Here is a 22,996-nt window from a genome sequence, read left to right on the forward strand (position 1 = left end):
TGTGTTTTCTGGTTCCTCCAATCATCTGAATCCTGCATAAACTTCTTGAACATTTTTTTAGAAAGGCAAATCTGTGGTCTGTTTTTCGTTCTTTGTTTGCTTACAAAATCATCCTAACCACCGTGTTCATTTCCCCTATTTGTTGATTCCATAAAGAATTCAACAGACCCACAGATGTTCATATTGAACGCCTTGTGACACGATCATTTATCGAATGAAATAGAAACAATGATCCCTCGCTCTTATACCACTTTAATGCAAATAAAAAACTCAATTCACAAAGAAATATCAAGTTACAGTACTCTTATAATTAATGCTATCAAAACAAGAATAATAAAAAATAACAATTAACTAATACATAAAATAAAAAAAATAACAAATTTCAATCCAATCAAGCATCTCTAATCATAGTTCTCCTGGTTACTTGAAGAATCAAAATCCCAGTAGACCTAAACTATTAATTTTTATAAGCATCAATTAATAAAGCAAATCATAATTCTACTACTACTAAAATGAGATATGGATCAATTACTCAGATTCAACATCGATTACAATGACCAAAATAAGAAAATATCCAAACTAAAATAATATGAATATCAAATGAGCTAATGAATCAAATGAACTAAGATATATGTTGCTAGGCTCTTGCATCACATGGCCACAAGCATGGGCGTTTGACTTACTGCACAAAAATGTAGCTACTTTAAATGCCAAGAGTTTTAAGATAAAGCATGAAGAAATTGACTCCCGTAAGAAAATGTTTCAAGGATGAAAGAGACTACTCAACAAGAGAAAACTTCAATGCACAAGTACATAGAAGGTTAAAAAAATAAAAAATAATCCCTTTAGTTTAAGGAAGTGTTTTCATAGAGAAGAACCAGAAGCATTGATACATCAATTATACAAGATTGTTGTCTACGATTGGTACCAAAATCTGACTGAAAATCAAAGGATTAGATTAGATGCCATGCACTTAGGATAATTTTTAAAAGATAAATCGTGGAAGTCCTCTTGTAGATGTCATTGCACATCTCTGGAATCCAGCTGCCAATACCTTTCAGTTCCTTGGATTTAAGTTTACCCTGACTCTAGAAGACATTGCATGCATAACGGGATTAAAGTGTCATAGAAAGCCGTCAATGCATCAAGGTTTGATAATTTTTAACACGTGTCGAATGTTGTTGAAAACAACCGACAATTCCCTTGAGGGTGATATGATCACTCATTATGGTTGCAAAAGAGAAATGACATTGAAAAGAGTGTGGAAAAGGGTGCATCTGTAATTAAGAAACCAACAATTGGAGGTGGTGGTATGGTAGACACCTCAATTGTGACTAATCATCTCATATATCAAAGATCTCATGTTTTTTGTTTATTTCAAAAAAATGATAATTTTAATATCATTTTTGCCTTTAAAATGGCCTTCTCAAGGATTTTGTCTAAAAGATGAATTAAATCAGATGGACTCAACTCTTAAACAAACCAAAATTAAAGTTAATCTAATATTGAAACCCAAAATTATGGCCAAAACAAGTTGACAACTCCTAACGACACATAAAGTGTCATTAACAAATACCTATGAATTATAGTCAACAGTTGACTTCAACAATAATGTTTGGTCAGTATTTTACTAATAACACATGGATTGTCGTTAGTAGTAAGCCAACTTCATGATGTGTCATCAACACTTCCTAATGACACATGGATTGTCATTAAGAGATCTCAAGTGTCGTTAGCGAGCATGTATAATTCGTGGTTCGTTTGATCATTAGAGGAAGAAGATAGCTCTCTCGGATCCCCATTTTTCCTGCAGCTAGTATGGTTCTTTTCATCCTTTGGCAAAGGTGGTGCCTCACAATTTTGGTTATATGCTTCCCTTGAAGACAGTGGTTCCTGAGAATTCATATCTTCCTCAGAATTGATCTCATTTGTTTGATTGCTTGAAGAACATACAAGCAATTGATGGCTACTCGAGTTTTTTCTCGGGATCGAACTTCTGTGAAGCTAAATAATCAAGTGTTGTAACAACATCACCAATCAAAGGTCAAGTACTCGCTTCATCTTGAAGACACATAGCAGCAACAAGAGCTTGATAAAGGCCCTTGATTGGATATATCCCTTAAAGCAATGAATCAGCCATCTGAGCAAACTTTCGGCGATCCTTAAATACGGGTTGCGCCTACAAAAACACGAATACTCCTTCAGGGTCACACCAATAAAAGAAATTGAGAAAACATATAATTACACCATTTCTACATGGACGACATAGTACTTGCAGTTCTTAAAATGACCCACCAGCACATGAAGCAGAGATAGATTTTCATTTAACTGTGGAATTTAATATGATCTTAAAGAGGTTAAATTGCGAGTCAAGATTGGTTTCATTCCAAACAACTTGTCTACTTTTAAAAATCATCGTTTTGACATTCATTCACAACTAGTCTAACATGTGCAATTTATCTTGTTTAGAGTTTGAAAAACAACTCAGGTACTCTGACCATTTAGTTGGGCAAGTGAGCTTTTGCCAAGATTCATCGTAAGTCTTAAGTTGTTTCATATGGTGTTTAACACATGCTGATTACTCACTAGTTTTTGGTAACTATGATCAGAACGAGTGAAATAATTTACAGATTTTGTCAAGAACTTTAATATAAGAAAATGTTACAGACCCTTTCCTGCTCTAGGTCCAACACAGAGGATCTGTCCCAGTCAGGATCTAATCTTAAGGAGTCGCCCAACCCTATGATCCATTACAAAAAACCCTTCCTAACCTGGTATCCTATCCAGGCTAGAACTCTGGTGGGACGTCCTCCTAAAATCTCATTTAGAGTGGGATTGTACTTGTGTATTTTACTATTTTGTCCCACTGTAAATCTATATATAGATGTATCCTGCTTAGTTTTTTTTCAATGAAATTTTAGAGTATTCTTTCAATTTTATGTTTATGTTTATGTGAGTGCCTACCTTTCGAGGGAACATCTCTTCTCCCTCACCCGTACATCCCCGTTTCTTGTCGGCTTGTTGAAAATGGCTTTCTTCCTTCTGATCGCCGCCTTGGCCACCCACCTCACAACTCGTGCCAGCTAGGAGAGGCGTTACTCTCTCTCCCTGCCAGTTTTCCTCCCTGACTATGTCCCTATGACACGCCCCAGCCCCACGCATGCCTCACCACATTAGCTTTGACTGTGTCCCTACCCTATGACACGTGCCTTGCGCTCCCCCTTGCCGCACACCTGCAACGGGTTTGTCAGCCTAACTGGACTCGCCCTGCCTTTCGTGGTGTGATCTCCCCCCTACGCGTATCTTGCTTCTAAGCCATGCCCCGCTCCATATGCCTAGATCTACAAAAGCATTCATCATGGGAATTCAAGTTCTATCAGTGGTATCAAAGCATCTGCCTCGGATCTTGTGTAGCTTTCTCAAATTTCATGCAACGAACTTGGGAACCACTCGTCCAACTGTTTGCTTTTGAGCAGCAAGTGTCCACACGCTTCACGATTTTCATATAGGTTCGATTCGAAGCTCGTATTTATTTTTTTGAATCATATTTTATTCAGTTGCGTCAGATTTTTATTGTGATTGGAGTTGTATCAGACCCAACGTTGATTTACATCGAATCCAGAGAATTTTGTATGACTTACATCCCCTATGATGATTTTTTTTGTCTTCTAGAGTCAAAAGACGATCCTGATGGCTTAGTAGTCGTGTGGCTAAATTTTTCTCAGGTCGCACTCAGTTCAGATTTGTATTTTAGTGCATCCTAGACGCTTTTGGAAGGGTCTGACCAATCGAGCATTCGATAGTTGTCCCCGGATGCATTTGTCTTGGGTGCAGGAGCCCCATGCCTACTAGGTCGTGTGCACATTCGGCATGACTGGTATTGTTTATTGTACTTCTTTTTGTGCATTTTGTTTGAGGCCGAGTTCTTCCTAGGAATGGCCCCAACGACCAGGATAACCTTTGTTATTCTGAACTTATACAGTAAGGGCCCAATCCCTTCTCCAATCTGTAACCTTAGAAACCCACAACTTGACGAGGGCTCGGGAGATGGTAGGAGAATTACGTACGGAGTTTCGACTCGATCTGATTGAATGGATGCCCAAATCGCCCACTTGATGCAGACTGTGGGTGGCATCGAGGGGCATGTGGATATGCTTAATAAGAAATTGGGAAAATATTTTCAGCAACTCCTTGCAGTTATGGATTCTATCTAGAACTGGTTGAACGATTGAAATGAACGTAATAGGGAGTCCAGCTCGGGTGACTAGTCTTTAGGTTCCACAAACAGACCCTATCATGCCCGCCAACCCAGACTAAAGTTTTCAAAGTTTGTCGGAGTGGACCCCAAGAGCTAGCTATTCTGGGCCAAGCAATATTTCTAGATCACAAAGACGCCTAAGGAGCATTAGGTTCCCTTCGCCTTGATTTACCTGGAGAAAGAGGATATTCATTGGTTCCATTGGTTGAAAACCCAACTGGGGACACCTTCTTGGGAAGCCTTTTCGAGAGCCTTGATAATAAGGTTCAGACCACCTTCCTACGTCAACCATCACGTTACATTATCCAAGATATGCCAACAGGGCAATATTATCGACTACCAGGCAAAGTTTGAGAGGTTGAGGAACCTCATTACTAGTTGATCTTAGGAATCATTGATCGGGATATCTATTGCAATTCTCAAGCCAGACCTACATATCAAGGTTCAGGTTGTGAGACCCATCTCCTTGATGAAGAGTTTTGAATTGGCATGTGGCCGAGAAGACTTTCTAGGATGAGCTTGCATGAGACGCGTAATAGTGGGACGTCCAACCAAAGGTTCATGCTCTAAGTAAACTAACCCCCTAGCAGGATTGTTCCCCACCCCACATGGGAGACCATCCCTTAGAGTCCTGTTGATCAGGCCTTGGATCACCCTCCACAACCAGGGCGTACACTAGAATCGTGCCTTAAGATTCAGATAAAGCAACTCTCACATGAGTACATATGGAGGAGCGTTGTAAGAAGGGTCTATGCTATCACTGCAATGATGTATGGACAAGGGACCACAAGTGTAAGGTCTTGAATCTATAGTTTGACTCGTACCACACACTAGCCAATGTGGAGGTACCACAAACTATGAGAGTGAAAGGTAGAATCAGTCAGTTGTCTATCTCTATGCTGATAGACACCGGTTCAACTCACAACTTTGTGTATGCATAAACGACAAAGAGGACAGAGTGTGCAACTTTTCCTTAGCAACCCTTCAAGGTAGTAGTTAGAAATAATAACAAACTCAGATGCACCTGGTGTTCAGTTGGAGATCTAGGGAAATGATCCTAACCATGAACATGTTTGTCCTATCGATCAAGGGTTTAGATATGGTGATAGGGATGCAATAGCTTCAGTCCTTGGGTTCTGTCTGGTAAGACTTCAAGGACATGATTATAGAGTTCAAATATGGAGGCCATCAGGTGTCGATCCAAGTCCCTCTACGAACATTTGGTGTTCAGGAGGGTGTAGTGGATGGGGTTGCCCACGACTCCAATAAAGACACAAAGCGATTTGGAGGCCTTGCTCCAGGAGTTTGGTAGGTTGTTCGATAAGCCAAAAAGCCTTCCTCCCTCTCGATCGCATGCTCATGCGATCTTGATTGAGCCAAAGGCCAAGCCAACTAATGTTTGGCCCTATAAATATGCACACACTCAGAAATTGGAGATTGAGTGGCTAGTGAAAGAGATGCTCTTGGATGAGATCATCAGAGCTAACAAGATCCTATATTCTTCTCCAGTTCTGTTGGTGAAGAAGAAGAACAAATTTTGGCAGATCTATATTGATTATCAGGCTCTTAATCAGATTACGATTAAGGACAAGTAACTGATCTTGATGATAGATGAGTTGTTGGACGAACTGTATGGGGCACACTAGTTTTTGAAGCTGGATCTCTGGTTCGGCTACCAGCATATCCACATGACCTCAGATGATGTCTAAAAGACCTCCTTACGGACTCATGATAGCCACTACAAGTTCTTGGTGATGTCTTTCGGTCTCACCAACACTCCAACAACCTTTCAAGGTATGATGAATGATGTATTCTGACCCTACCTTCGGTGGTTCATATTGGTCTTCTTCGATGGCATTCTAATCTACAACCCCTCTTGAGAATACCATATGTGCCACCTGCAGATTGCCCTAAAGACCCTCACGGAGCATCAATGCTATGCCAAGCGAGCCAAATGCAACTTTTGCTAGTCCTGTATCCATTACTTGGGACATGTCATATCAAGCTAGGGCATCAAGGTGGTCCTCAAGAAGATCGAGGCAATGCAAAGTTGGTTGGTGTCTAAGAGATTGTGGGGATTCTTTAGCCTTATTGGGTACTGCCAGAAGTTCACACAGGAGTATGCTCAGATCTCCTACCCCCCTTACCACCCTGCTGAAAAAAGGTGTCTTTGGATGGAACCCTGAGGCAATCGCGACCTTCGAGTCCCTGGAGGAGGCAATGACTAGGGTGCTTGTATTGGCCTTATCGGATTTCATGAAGACTTTCATGGTGGACACTGATGCATTCAGGCTCGGTATAAGGGTTGTTCTTATGTAGTATAAACACCCCTTTACCTATTTTAGCAATGTCATCATAGCTGATAAGCAAGGTCTGTCCACGTACAAGAAGAAGTTCATGACCATAATCTTGGTCGTGGACAAATAGCGACTGTATCTAATTGGTCAGCATTTTATAGTCAAGACAAACCATAGGAGTTTCAAGTTTGTGCTTGAACAACGGTTAAGCACTCTCACCCAACAGAAGTGGGTCTCGAAGCTCCTAGGATACAATTTTTGATATCCAGTGCAGTAAGGGGGCCAATAATTAGGTGGTCAACGTCCTCTCACAAAGGGGACACGAGGACGAGTTGATGTGTCTCAGCATGACTACAATCACTTTCTCATTCTTGGATGATCTCCAGCCGGAGTATATAGACTTGAGATTCGAAAGAATTTGGTGATGCAATGTGGGCATATAATAATTCCTCTTAAGTCGGATCTTATGGTTCTTCTCGTAGATCAGTACAACGTGTCTGCTATAGCGGGTCATGAGGCGGTCCAGCAGACTTATCGACATTTGAGTAGGGAGTTTGCGTGGAGGGGCATGAAGAAGCATGTTCTACAAATAGTGGGGCGTTGTGATGTGTGTCGGAGGCTTAAGTACAGAGTTGCCTCCCCTATCAGATTGTTGCAGCCTCTTTCGGTGTCGGACCATATTTGGGAGGATATATCGATGGACTTCCCTCCATGCAGGGAAAGTCCGCGATCATGGTCGTGGTGGACTCTATGTCTAAGTACGAGTACTTATTGGCCATGTCTCACTCATTTACTCCCATATTCATCACCGAGTTGTTTTCACGCGAGGTGTTTCACCTGCACAGGATACCTTGTACCATCGTCAATGATAGAGACTCAGTGTTCATCAATACCTTCTGGGTGGAGTTCTTTCAGTTGTAGGGGACCAAGCTAGCCATAAGTACCACTTATTATCCCCAGATAGATGGCCAGAACAAGGTATTGAACAAGTACTTGGAGGACTACTTTCGTGCCTTTGTGGGTGATAGATTGAAGGCGTGGGTGAGGCTCCTCCCGTGGGATGAGTGGTCCTACAACACGGCATACCACTCTGCCATACATGTGACTTCATTCCATGTCATGTACGAACGACCTCCTCTGACCATAGTCTACTACGTATGTTGGTGGAGTTGTGTAGGCGGACACTCGGCCATGTTGGAGAGAGATCATCTCTTACGATTATTGCACAAGAATATGGCTGCTGCTCAAGAACGGATGAAGTAGACATATGACTAGAGGCATTGATTCCAATAATTTTAGGTGAGCGACCTTGTGCTCCTCAAGTTGTCGCCCACTAGCAAGGCAACATACGACAAGTACAACAACACAAGTTGTACCCTATTTCTTAGGGCCATTCCCCATCTTGGAGAATGTTCAAAATAATGTCTTATCGCTTGGACCTTCCAACAAGAGCCCAAGTTCACCCTATGTTTCATATCTCACGCCTTAATCTGTACAAAGGAGAGCCGCTCGACGGATGTCCGGCCCTACCCAATCTCGGAGAGACCTCACCTCAGTCGTTCAGGGTTCTTAAAAAAAGGTGGAGGAAGGATGGTTGCTTAGTCACTGAAGTGTTACTTCAGTGGACTGAAAGTGGGGTTGATGAAGCAACCTGGGAATAGGAAGACTGGATAGTGACTTAGTATCCGGAGTTCCTACCTTGATGACAAGGCGTGTTTGAGAGGGGTGGATTGTTACAGATCCTTTCCTGCTCCCGGTCCGACCTAGAAGATCCGCCCCAGTCAGGATTTGATCCAGAGGAGCCGCCCAACCCCAAGATCTATTCTGATATCCTATCCAAGCTGGGACTTTGGTGGGATGCCCCTTAGAATCCCATCTAGGGTGGGATTATGTCTTTGTATTTTATTGTTTCGTCCTCCTGTAAATCTATATATATAGATGTATCATGCTTAGTTTATTTTCAATAAAGTTTTAGAATATTCTCTGAATTCTTTATTTGTGTTCGTATGAGTGCCTGCCTTTTGAGGGAATGTTTTTTCTCCCTCACCCGTTCATCCTCGTTCATCGTCGGCCTGTTGGGAACGACTTTCTCCCTTAAAGTCACATCTTTCGCCACTCGCCTCGCAGCCCATGCCAACCAAGAGAGATTCCTCCCTGACTGTGTCCTGCCCTGTGACACGCCCCAGCTCCAAGCCCTTCCACGTCAACCCTAACCGTGTCCCTGCCATGTGACACGCCACTTGCCGCATGCCTGCAGCGTGTTTGTTAGCTCAATCGGTCTTGCCCCGCCTTCCATGGTGTGATCTCCCCCCATGTGCATCCTGCTTCCCTGCCCTTCCCTGCTCCGTGGGCCCAGATGCATAGAAATGTCCTCCATGGGAGATCGGGTTTTACCAGAAAATGACCAACAATTTCTCAACAAATTTGCATGTTATTCAATGTAATAATGGAAATAGATTGAATCAATTATAAAAGGTAAAGAAAAGGATGCATAATCCAAAACATAGGCACCATAATCATGCTAGGTACACACTAATAAGTTTACTTCTTAAACGCGAAGACCACTAAAGGCAACTAAGCGTGCTATGAATTCCTATAGTTAAAATGCCTGAATTTTTCAGCATCTTAAAGCCTTAATTTCCATCACATATCTCTATCAAGCTAAGATGCATTAAATGGTATTGCAACAACATGAATGCAAACAATCTATTGTAATTGGTGAGAAGAGTAAAATAGCCTAGCATGTATAAAAGATCATACCCAAGAGACAAGATTCTGCTCACTTGTTGGTCTAGCATTGTCAACCACTCGCCTTCCGGTAATAATTTCTAGGACAACACCAAAACTGTACACATCGGACTTGGTTGTGAGTTGGCCTGTCATTGCATATTCTATCGCACAGTAACCGTATGTCCCCATCACCCTTGGTGAGACATGGCTCTTGTCACCCATAGGACCATGTTTGGCAAGTCCAAAATCAGAGAGCTTTGGGTTGTTGTCTTCATCAAGTAAATGTTGGGTGATTGGAGGTTTTCTGGTGAAACCACAGATCGGAGTTCCTGTATGGCGCTGGCCCTGCAAAAAACAGAACAGAAAAACAAAAAAAAATAGACAGCGTACCTGATGCTGCCATTTACGGAGGTTGGAGGTCGCCAGAGTTGGTCGCCAGAATTTCTGCTCAGCCGGACTGCAGCCCTTCACGAGCCCAGGCTACCAGATGCAGTCGGTGAGTAGACCTTCGATCTCCTTCTCCACCCACAGGGTCGCTCATGATACCCTGTACTTATATGCATAAGGTGGGAACGGTTACGCATCGTTCCCCTTTATCTCATGCTGATTTATCGGCAGGATCACCCCTCAATGGGGATGTATCCACATTGTGGATAACCACCACGTAAATCATGGTGGTTAATCCAACATTCTCCCACTTGATCCGACGATAAATCTTTTTAACCAGAAAACCTTATGGAAATAACTTGATGAATAGAATGGCCTTTATATTCTATTCTAAAGGTCCTTAGTTGAATCTCTAATCTTTATGAGATTAACAACAACTATAATGAGAATCAAAAGACTGAAAGTGATCACTTTATTTATATGCATATGTCAAGAAGAGTTTAACAATCCCATCCTCATTACATGTTCAGAATATAATCCCGGTGCTAGCCCTTTAGTAAGAGGATCAACGATCATCTCTTTGGTACCAATATTGACAATATGCACTAAATGATTCTTCGTCCTTTCTTTAACAACAAAATACTTCAATTCCATATGCTTGCATGACGTAGTACTTTTGTTGTTGTTTGAAAAGGACACCGCAGCTTCATTATCACAGTAGACCTTCAGTGGCTTCCCAATGGAATCGACCACCATTAACTGTGATATGAAGTTCTTTAACCATATAGCCTGTGAAGTAGTCTCGTACAATGCAATGAATTCTGCCTCCATGGTGTGGGCAACAGTGGTCGTCTGCTTTCCACTCCTCCAAGAGATCGCTCCCCCAACAAGTAAGAAGATGTACCCAGTAGTAGACTTTCTACTATCAAGGCATCCTCCTAAATTCGCATCTGAGTAGCCAATGACCTCGAGGTGATCAACTTTATGATACGTTAACATATAGTCTTTTGTCCCTTGCAAATACCGCAAGACTTTCTTGGCAGCCTTCCAATGGGGTAAACCTGGATTAGACTGAAATCTGCCAAGTACCCCTACTGCAAAAGAAATATCTGGTCGAGAACATGTTTGCGCGTACTGCAAGCTGCCAACAACTGATGCATATGGATAAGCACTCATCTGTGCTTTGTCAATATCGTTTTGTGGACAATCCTTTAGACTCAGCTTGTCACCTTTTGATATGGGTGCTGAAGTAGGAGAACAATTCTCCATCCCATATCGCTTTAACACCTTTTCTATATAGGATCTTTGGGAGAGGCCTAGAAACCCTTTTGCTCGGTCTCGACGAATCTCAATGCCAAGAACATAAGCAGCCTCACCCATATCTTTCATATCAAAATGTGATGCAAGAAACTGTTTTGTCTCTGAAAGCAACTTTATATCGTTGGTTACAAGTAAGATGTCATCCACATACAACATCAATATAATGAACTTACTCTCACTTTCCTTAAGGTATATACATTGATCAATAATGTTTTCTGTAAACCCGAAAGTCACAATGACTTGGGAAAATTGAATATACCACTGTCGGGAGGCCTGTTTAAGTCCATATATTGATTTGTTAAGCTTACAAACCAAACGATCATTTTCAGAGAAACCAAGAGGTTGTTCCATGTATACCTCTTCATTCAAATCCCCGTTGAGGAACGATGTTTTCACATCCATCTGATGTAGCTCTAAGTCATAATGAGCTACGAGGGCCAGAATAATCCTCATTGACTCCTTAGTTGAGACAGGAGAGAATGTCTCATTATAGTCAATGCCCTTCATCTGGGTGAATCCTTTAGCAACCAATCTTGCTTTATGTCTCTCTATGTTACCTTTGGAGTCTTTCTTGGTCTTAAAGACCCATTTACACCCTACGAGCTTTACTCCTTTAGGTAACGTGACAAGATCCCACACTTGATTTTTAGCCATAGAGTCTAACTCTTCTTTCATGGCTTCAATCCAGTGTAAAGATTGTTTGCTTTCAACAGCTTCCATAAAAGTCAACGGGTCATCATCTATATCTATGAAATCACCAGGCTCCTGAAGGTACACCACATAATCAGAATGTATGGCAGATCTCCTAATCCTTGTGGATCTCCAAACAGGTCGTTCCTCAGGCTCAGATGGAACCTGATCATCTTGTTCGTGCTCTTCTGCATTGTCCACAATAGGTTCACTTTGGATCTGTGCATTAACAATCGAATGATCAACCACACCATCATTAGGAATAACAATGTGGTATCTTTCGATGTTTTCCTTAACAGGTGATGAAACTAGATCTTGTATTTCCTCAAAACCAATGTTTTGAAGTGCACTTAATCCTACTGAACCATCTTCTAGGAATTTAGCCTTATCTGTTTCAACAATCTGTGGTGAGTGAGATGGGCAATAAAACCTGTATCCTTTTGATCTTTCTGGATAACCAATAAAATATCCACTGGTCGTTCTTGGATCAAAGGCTTTAATGTGGGGGTTATACAGTTTAGCCTCTGCAGGACATCCCCATATGTGCATATAAGACAGTGATGGTTTCCTACCTGTCCACAGCTCGTAAGGAGTTTTAGGCACAGATTTTGTAGGAACCTTATTCAAAATATGCACAGTTGTCCTTAAGGCTTCACCCCACAACTTTATGGGAAGTGTTGAATAATTCAACATAGCCCTAACCATTTCTTTAAGCGTACGATTTCTCCTTTCAGCTACACCATTCTGATAGGCACTACCAGACATGGTATATTGAGGCACAATGCCTTCCTCTTTAAGAAATCGCGCTAATGGTCCTTCCCTTTGCCCCATCTCAGTAAACCTACCATAATATTCGCCACCTCTATCAGACCTGACTATTTTAATAACCTTATCGGTTTGTTTCTCTGCTTCTTTCTTAAATTCCTTAAACATCTAAAAAACATCAGATTTTTCGAAAATCAAGTAGAGATACATATACCGAGAATAGTCATCAATAAAGGTGACGAAATATTTTCCGCCTGTGTAACAGAGGGAAAACGGTTCACATACATCCGTATGGACTATTTCTAATATCTCACTACTGCGTTTGGCACCTTCTTTATATGTGTTTGTATGCTTAGTCTTTATGCAATCAACATATGGGTCATTGTCAGTAAAATCTAGAGATTGCAAGATCCCTTCATTTACCAGTCTCTTTATTCTCTTTTCAGAGATATGACCCAACCTTCGATGCCAAAGCATGTAAGATTTATCATTCATCATGCTACGTTTATTTCCAACTAATGCGTATTCAGAAGTCAAAGACTCCTGAGTTTGGATCTTCATATTCAATCTATATAAACCATCATAAACTGATGCAGAACCAATTTCAATTGAATTTCTGAATATGAACAATTTGGAATTTTCAAACTTAAAACAATATTCAAATTTATCCAACTTTGAAATTGAAATTAAGTTTCTACTATACGATGGAATATAAAAGACATCATGAAGATCTAAAACTACGCCCGTATCTAGAGTAATCCTGCAGGTTCCAACACCCTTCACATGTGAACGCATCTTGTTTCCCGAATAGATGCTTTTCTCATGCATTGTTGGTTCCATTCTGCTCAGGAACAGCTGTAGACAGTTGGAAATATTAACAGTAGCACCAAAATCAATCCACCAGCTATTTTCAGGAATTTGTAATAAATTACATTCATGAGAAACAAATGACAAATTACCTCTCTTTTCCAACCACTTCTTGTACTTTATGTAATCTGCTTTTATGTGTCCCTTCTTCTTGCAAAAGAAGCACTTTATGGGAGTAGAGTTAGATTGCTTATCTTGGGATGACTTATCCCCAGTTGGCTTCTTCCTAGCATTTCTCTTAAATGCATTCTTCCTTGGTCCTACCTTGGACGTATGAGAAGCCATATGTGCACTCTGCACATTCTCACCTTTCATCCTCTCTTCTTCTTCAACACACTTGGACATGAGTTCATTAAATGTCCATTCATCATTATGTGTGTTGTACGAGATTTTGAAAGGTCCGTATTCCAAGGGTAAGGATGTTAGGACTAAATACACTAGAAAAGAATCAGAGATGGTGAGCTTCATGTCATTCAGCTGAGACGCTATGTTTCTCATTTCCAAAATGTGCTGGCGAATGTTTCCCCCTCCAGTATATTTCATAGATATCAGTTTTGACATCATGGTACTGGCTCTGGCCTTGTTTAAACTCACAAACTGTGCCTCAATGGCATTCATGAATTCCCTCACTGTTCTGCATTGTGGGATAGCACTCCGAATGTTCTTAGCTACTTTAGATTGTAAAAGCAACAAGCTAAGTCTATTCGAGCACTCCCACTTCTCAAAAACAATCTTTTGATCAGCAGTACTCTGATCAGTGAGGACAGCGGGTTCATCTAGCCTTAGGGACAGATCTAGATCCATATACCCTAATGCAAATAAAACAGTTTCTTCCAATTACTGAAATTGGATTCATCTAGAAAAGGTATAGAGCTAGAGCCATCTAAAATCACAGAACTAGAAACTGTATGACAAAAGACACGTATCAGGAAGCATTTATACGAGACTAAAACTTTAGTGGAAAAAGCAAAATAATAAAGGCTCTTAATATGCTTCTTTCCAGGCGAGTGAAAGGGGTCATCAGAGTCCTACTTTGGTAAGAGCTCCGACACGCGAAACCACTTCGCCTACCGACCATATTTCGTAAAACTAAGGTTCTTGTGAAGATAGACCATCAACACAAGGTATCTTTGGATACACATGTGTGATGTATCTCGACACATTTACCTTATTCTACCCTACTTAAATTCCAAACACGATAAAACTACCTTTGGGTCGTCTATCGTTTCATGAATATAAGTACAATGTGCATATCGGCTTAGGAACTGTATGATAGTATAAAATTCATTTATGACTCATGTGTATTCAGTCACTTTGGTGACATGAAAACACTGATTCATTTAACTATCTTTAATGCTAATATGCAAAATTATATCTTAAAATGGTCCGTAAACCGAATGGACCAGACATATGACTCTTGAAATGGTTCTAAAACTGAATGAACCTGTCATATATTCCACGAACTGGACTTAAAGCACTTTGAACCGGTCTAAAACAGCCCCGAACCGGTCATCCAAGGGTCCGAACCGGTTCTGAACCTTATGAACCGGGTCAAATATGAACAAAAGTTCATTAAAACCCTATAATTGTATGCCAAAACCCCTATATTCTCTTATATTTAAGAAAACATGGTCTTAGCATCTCGGAATCGGTGAGAAACTGGAAGGAACCGGTCAAAAACGGCTCTGAACCGGTCCCGGAAGGGGACTGAGTCAGTCCCTGATCCGATTCAGGCCAAATAGTGCCTGGACCCTTCTGGATCCGGGTCAGACCCGACTGCTAACTGGATCCGGGTCAGACCCGGGGTAATCCGGATCCGGGTCGGACCTGGTACAGTTCTGAACCGGGTCGGACCCGGTACTGACCGGATCCGGGTCGGACCCGGTATTACTGGATCCGGGTCAGACCCGGTAAGGACGGGATCCGGGTCGGACCCGGTTATAACCGAATCCGGGTCGGACCCGGTACAAACCGGATCCGGGTCTAACCCGGCTCGGATTGGATCTGGGCCGAACCCGGTAATAACCTGATCCGGGTCGGACCCGGTAACCGCTGGATCCGGGTCTGACCCGGGGTTTACCTTATCCGGGTCGGACCCGAGCGGGTCCCCACTCGAATCCCTGATCCGATCTGAATCAGCTTATGGATCGGATTCGGGTGGGCGGATCCGGTTCAGAAAATGAACCCGACCCAGAAAAAAATGATAAGGGTCGAAATTAGGGTTTACTGAACCCTATTTCGCCCTTTTCATTGTTGCAGGGTGTTGCTGCTGCCTGCCGGCAACCAACACCGGCGCCTGCCATCGATCAATGCTGGCGCCTGCCGACGATCAACGCCGGCGCCTGCCGGCGACCAATGCCACCGTCCGCCGGCGACCAACGCCGCCATCTGATGGCGCCCCCACTCCAGCGAAAGCAACCATCCGCCGGCCAAAATCGTTGTCGCAGAAGATTTCTGAAATCCGGCGACTCAATAGTCGCCGACGACGGTCCTAGCCGAGCTTTAACTGGCAGATGTGGTGAGAAGCGCCGGCAGGGTCCTCGCCGACAAGAAACCCCCAAAAACAGAGGTAAGATTTTTTTTTTTTATCAATCTGTCGCCCAACGGCGACAGTCGCCGGTGCCGGCGACAGGCGCCGGTGACCAGCAGCAGGGTCACCCCACGGTGACCTGCGTTGTTGGTCAAACCGGAGCACACCCCACAGCGGAAGCGGGGTGTGGGCCCATAACCCAATGTTGGGTGATTGGAGGTTTTCCGGCGAAACCACAGATCGGAGTTCCTGTATGGCGGTGGCCCTGCAAAAAACAGAACAGAAAAACAAAAAAAAATAGACAGCGTACCTGATGCTGCCATTTACGGAGGTTGGAGGTCGCCGGAGTTGGTCGCCAGAATTTTTGCTCAGCCGGACTGCAGCCCTTCACGAGCCCAGGCTACCAGATGCAGTCGGTGAGTAGACCTTCGATCTCCTTCTCCACCCACAGGGTCGCTCATGATACCCTGTACTTATATGCATAAGGTGAGAACGGTTACGCACCGTTCCCCTTTATCTCATGCTGATTTATCGGCAGGATCACCCCTCAATGGGGATGTATCCACATTGTGGATAACCACCACGTAAATCGTGGTGGTTAATCCAACAGTAAAATGTTAGATGCTTTAAAATCACGGTAAATGACAGGTGGGTTAACTTGATCATGCAAGTACTCTAAACCTTTGGCTGCACCTTCAGCTATTTTCATCCTGATACTCCACCAAAGGCTTTTTATTTGGTGGCAAGTCTGAAAGAACAATATATTTCCTAATTAATTTAAAGATAATGACAAGTTCTTTCAAAAAATGTTGCAATTGATGATGCAGGTCACTTCTTCAGTACTCTAAAAATTCAGATTTCCCAAGCGCAAGCAAAACCTTTTGAGAAAAACTCCACAGGATCCAACAAAGTGGCAATTCAAGATGTTTTGGGAGAACTTAAAGTTGATTGAACATTAAGAAATTCAATTTAACATCAATGTTTCCTTCAACAACAAAAAAAAAAAGCTATTATTTATTGTACTACATTTCCAACAGCTATTACCATGATACAAGCATGAGAATCTGAGAAACATTAGGCCTACCAAGAAGATGATCCTCCAAAGATCCCAATGGCATGTATTCATACACCAAAATCCTTTTGTCACCATCTGCGCAATATCCAATGAGGTTTACAAGATTTGGGTGATGGAGGAGGCTCAGCATCAAAACTTCAACTAGGAACTCCCTATTTCCTTGCAGCCCATTTCGGTCAAGCTGCTTAACAGCCACAACCTGAAGATACAGAACCATAAGTTAGTCATGTTCACCAGTGCCAGATTGAAACAGTGAACCAGGGCTCATTGAACATTATATCAATCCAGTCAATTAGCTAAGTCAGTCCTGATTATTAACCCATTCATCTTAGTAGGATCGATCAATGCCTCCAAGTAGTCCAGTTCATAATTGTTGCAATCAGAAGAGTCGATCGATGTTTCCAAGCCAGGTTGATAATACTATACCATGCTTGGGCTCTCTAGCCTGGTCGATATCTTGTCGTGAAGCTTTTTTAATTGAATAAGTAAGCAGCATTATTAAGATAGGAAAGAAACACAATACTTGACCCGTGTTCTTAAGTAGGCCTTTATAAACTCTTCCAAAACCTCCTTCCCCCAATAAACAATCAGCTTTGAAGTTATTTGTAGCAGCCTCTAACTCATGAAATTTGAAAACTCTTTCGGCAATGTCACCATTACCAAGCTTTTTTATTTCCTCGGATATCAACTTATACCTGAAACTGTCTGCGCCATCGCGGTTTTAGTAAATACAAGCAGCCACTAACAGACTAATATAACATCAAAATACTATCAAACTGTGGGTGAATTACAAAAGAGAAATGATCCCCACTAGCAATTTCCAAAATCTGAAGTATAAAACATTAATCCTTGGATGTTGCTGACGTGTAATTAGTACCAACCGAAAGAATGTTACAAAACAAGCAGACAATTAAAGCACATCACAGTCCATTCCAATCTTTGATTGTTCATCCGTAAAATACACAGATTCAACACCAACATGTGGACTATAGAAATGATAGAATCAACCCTCAAAAGAAAGCTGAAAATTAACAATTATTGGACCACTACCAAGTCTCCATTCCTACATGTGGTTATTCATCAATTAACTATATATCAATACGCATAAGCTAAATCGAAACCAGTACGAGTACTATGGAAATAATGGAATTGACCCACTTACCATTTTTAAAGGAAACACTCTCGAACAATGTTGCTATTCGAAAAAATTGCTTAGGTTCATGACCGCATCAAGCCTTCTTTTATTGATTGGGATACACAATAAAGAGAAAGATGCCACTTTATTTAAATAAGAGGAGTCTAAGAATTTTACAATAAGTATAATAAGAAGCCTATGGTAAAAATTACAAAACTACCTTTCAAAAAAATTGCCTCGAGAGCTATCACCTCTGAACCCTCACATTACGAACAAGGGGCCGGACCGATCCCTGCAACCCCTACCAACTTACCACGAAGTTCGATCCCCAAAAATTATGAATTTATATCTGTGTAGGAAACAGGCGCCTCATTCTTCCAACACCGAGTCTAAACCTGCCCACATCCCTACCACTCCGTAGAAAATGCCAGAGATTGGCAATGCATGGAAACCAAAAATGCAAGAGTGGTGGATCAGCGATAGCATTTGCTTTATTTGTTGTCGTCTTTCAATGTCCAAAGAACATGTCATGATGTGCATTCCATGTAATTAAACGACGAGAGAAGATATTAAAAAGAATAATGATACTCAACACTCTATGAGAGTCTTTTCCCCATTATATTTAAAGAGAGTACAAATGAGTTACCTTGATTAAGGGATTTGATACAATCTCATAACAGCAGAGATTTGCAAGTTTCTTATTTTGAGTAACTTTCTCTTCTCCGTTAGGATTCATCCTTAGCTGTACATGGTTTCCGTAGACTTCCTTAGCTGAGGCTGTCTTGAGAGAGATCTCATCCTGATTGGCGCTAGAATTACTCTCCTGATCTGATATGGTAACCTGTTCCCTTAGTGACAAAGGTTTTTATCGGCAAAAATCTTGTTTTTCAAAAAACTCGTGAGAAATTGAAAAAATATCATAAATCTCGAGTTTTTTTCGGCAAAATCTTGGCAATAAAAAATATAAAAAAAATTATAAGAAAATATTAATAAAATTATTTAAGAATACAAATACACAGTTTTTCCATGATAAATAGCCGTTTAAAACGTTAATATCGCATTCAAATCATGGTATTTATGTTTTTTCATAAATTTCACTATATTTTGAAAATCTCGCGAGAAATTGTTGTTTTAACTTTAAGGCAATTTCTCGCGATATTATCGCAAGATTTTCATAATTCTCGCGATATTTGTCACTATGCCTGTTCCTTCTTCATTGAGTCATGATCCTTCTTATGATAACTGACCCGATCCACGTTGACACCAACACCGTCAGATCCATTATCCTTTCTAACAGTAATTGCATTCAAGAATACATTTCGGACCCTATTGCTTTTCAAAGAATGCCCAGTCGTGTGATTGATACAAGTGGGTGTAACTTTAACCCTTCCTCATTTTATAAGAGGGTCTGCCCTACCAACCATCAACTGCCATCTTGTTTTACTGTTCTCCCTTTTCTTTTTTCCTTCAATGGTAATGACCACTATGACCTTTTAGCGAGATTACATATCTATATCGGTGTGATTTTTTGGATCCAACCTTGGTGTGGATGTTTTAAATTTTAGACACCCTGATCCATAACCCAATCCAAAAATATTTCGTGACCTTATAATGGAAATTTTCAATGAACTTGTGGTAGCCGTATCTAGTTTTGTAATTTTTCCTTTTTTTTTATCATGAGAGTTTTATACCTTTGTCATATATATGAGAGTTTTATACCTTTTGTATCTATAGGGCCGAACAGGACACAATGAGAACTGAACATATTAGGCCTCATTTCTAGTTCTACCTAGTTCTTCCCTATAGGTTTTAAGTGTTTTATGATAAATTTGAACCGTTAGATATGTTTAGCATGATCAATTTAGTGTGAATCAACCCTTGGGTCATGTTTTTTCGACAAAAAATCATGATTTTATGAGACACAAAATTGGTATCTTCATATCCATTGATTTTTTATCACCAGAAAAACCTGTATGAAAGTCAGATTCTGGCGATCAAATAGCTGGTTTCCACTAAACAAAACCATAGATCACATCTACGGTGTTATACGTGAGAAAAAATACACAAACTATGATATTTGAAAGGGCCTAACAAGACCTAACGAAAAAGGGGCCCAAGGAACCGATCTCTCTCTCTCTCTCTCTCTCTCTCTCTCTCTCTCTCTCTCTCTATATATATATATATATATATATATATATATATATATATATATATATATATATATATATACACACGCTTTCTTTGAGAGTTTGGTATGAGTGCATTGATACTCGATACACCCTTGCCTATTGCGTATCAAGGTACCATTGCCAGATACTGGTACGAAACTTGTTTCAATTATTTGAGAAACATCATCTTGTATATAAACAAGTTTCTTTCTATTAGCATATTTCACTTTATAGATACACTATTTTTAGTGACATTTTTAATTAGTAAAATTTGTTATAAATAATGATTGATTTAGATATTATGTTTAACTAGGGGTGGCAAAATCTGACCCGATCCGCCAACCTGCTTCTTAGCCGGGTTAGGGTTTGGCTTAAACGGGTTTGTGTCATAAACGGGCCGACCCACCTAACCCGTTTATTAAATGGGTCATGTTCGTGTTAGGGGTATGCCAACCCGCCAACCCGTTTGATCCGTTTAATAAACGGGTTAGGCGGGTGGGTCAACCCGTTTACACGAACCTGTCAACCCGCAACCCATTTATACATATTAACTTATCTAACCCTAACTCCTAACTTTACACTTTAGTCACCCACCTAACTCTTTCTTACCCAGCTGCAACTGAGAGCCCGAGACCTCTCCTCTCCAGTGGTGGTGTGCGCCTGTGCGGTTATCGTGACTATGTTATCGAGTCGACCCATTTAATAAACGGGTCATCGTGTCATGTAATTGTGTCGTTTCGACCTGACCCGTTTATTAAACGGGTTAACTGTGTCGTATCGGGTTACCTGTTTAATAAATGGGTCGTGTTCGTGTTTGCCACATCCGACCCGTTTAATAAATGGGTCGTGTTTGTGTTGAGGTATTCTGACCCGCCAACCCGACCCGACCCGACCCGATTGCCACCCCTATGTTTAACTATTATAATTTGTATCTTTATAAAAATATATACTTCGTATCCACTAATTATAAATCGTACCAATGTTTATTAGAAACTCTTATTAATATTTTTTAAAATTGTATCAATATGTGTTTCAAATAAGAATATACCTGAAACTTATGTAATTGTACCAGTACCCTGTATCACCCATTTTTGGGAAAATGATCTTGCCTCTATATTTTTTTTATGATATTGCCTCTATTTTTTTTTATCTTGTTAGTGGATTTTTTTCTCCTCCTTTCACCCATGAACATAGGCTTGAATGTTGAACTACATAAATCTAGTGTATTCTCTTGTTTTCTTTCTTCTCTATCATGTAGTACTTACAACCTTTCATCATACTTATAATATTACAAGGAGCTTAAGGGTTAGTTAAGTGGTGCTTAGGTTGAGAATTTTGCAGGAGTGCCTGAAGTAACATAGAGACAAGGATGATTTAGATTGGAGAAGTGTTGGATGATCATTCCACTAAGATCATGTTAAGTAGAATAAAGTTGTCTAACTTGGTACAATTATGAAAGTTTTTGTTGGAACAATCGGTGACCAAAAACATGATTTAAGAAAATCGAGATCCCAAGCCTAAAGGCACGTTCTTAAGATCATTATTTTTAAAACTTCAATCGCCTCACTTCAAAAATTCTGAAGATGCGAAAAGGGTTTGTTACGACTGAGTTCCCAGGATACAACTAAGCTTGAACCTCAAAAGAGTCACGGCTTCGCAACATCAGATGACATCTCCCACACTTGAACTTGGCAAGCCAAATTGAGAACAAAAGAATAGAAAGAGAAAACTTGAGAATTAGAAAATCTGATGATCCAAAAGATGAAAAAATAAAAAAATTTATAGACTTTAGAAAGGCCAAGACGTTTTTGTGATAATGAAATTAAAAGTCATAAATCCAACGGTTTAAAAATTGAACGAAAATGATCCTGAACGATCACCCGCTTTTGACTAATGATCAAGGACCTCCAAAACTGTCAAACAATCACAATGCCCTATAAATGCATTTTTAAAGTCTTTCAAACGGTCAAACCATTCAAAAAATAAAAAGTCAAAAAATGGTTTGGTCAAAGCAGACCTCAGCACCTCACATGCGCCTCGCGCCGCCGCCATATTGTGCCTCAAGCGTACGTAAGTCACCCTAATACACAAGGTTTACCAAAGTAAAGAATAAAAAACAAACACCCTATTTTAACTACCACAAAAAATTATCCCTCTTAGATTCTTGACTAAACATTTTCAAAGCACTTTTAATGAAAAACAATAAATCACCAAAAACTTTACAAATTTGAAACTTTTTCCATCAGTTTTGTAGCTTGAATGATGAATATCAACTAGGTGTTGGGATCCTATCTTCATCTGCTAGTTGAAAAGGTTAGTATTGTCATGATATGTTTATCTGCTTTGTGTATTGTCATAATTTGTTCATCTAATATGCCCCCATATTCCATTCTTATTCCTCTATTTTTATGCTTTCTGTCGGTGATTCTGCAGAAACTTGTGCTTAAGTGACTTTTATCATGCAAGTTTTGATTGGTTGTTTTGCTGTGGAAATGGATTTATTGTATAGTAAGTTTCCTTGCAGTTTATCTTTGAAGGTTTACTCCAGAAAAACAAACATAATTGCACAAGATTAAAAAAAAACAGGAAAACAAGTTCTTCACTTTTTTGAAATGCATAGGAAAGTTTGAAGGACAACTTGTTTCATAGAATTTTTTCTCTAAAACTTTCAACAGGATGAAAATGGTAAGTTTCTCTGTAAGGAGGGGAAGAATCCAATGGGCTCCACATTGTATGCTCACCTTTTTCTTAGCAAGTACAAGAAATAGTTTGGA

General features: G+C 40.6%; 1 pseudogene; it reads right to left on the reverse strand.

The window, feature by feature from the left end:
* Positions 1-1,966: 1,966 nt before the first annotated feature.
* On the reverse strand, positions 1,967-19,488 carry LOC149834779 (putative serine/threonine-protein kinase PBL23; annotated as a pseudogene).
* Positions 19,489-22,996: the final 3,508 nt, after the last annotated feature.

This window comes from Nuphar pumila, chromosome 6, assembly GCF_984573655.1.
Source record: "Nuphar pumila chromosome 6, dmNupPumi1.hap1.1, whole genome shotgun sequence".
Classification (NCBI taxonomy): Eukaryota; Viridiplantae; Streptophyta; class Magnoliopsida; order Nymphaeales; family Nymphaeaceae; genus Nuphar; species Nuphar pumila.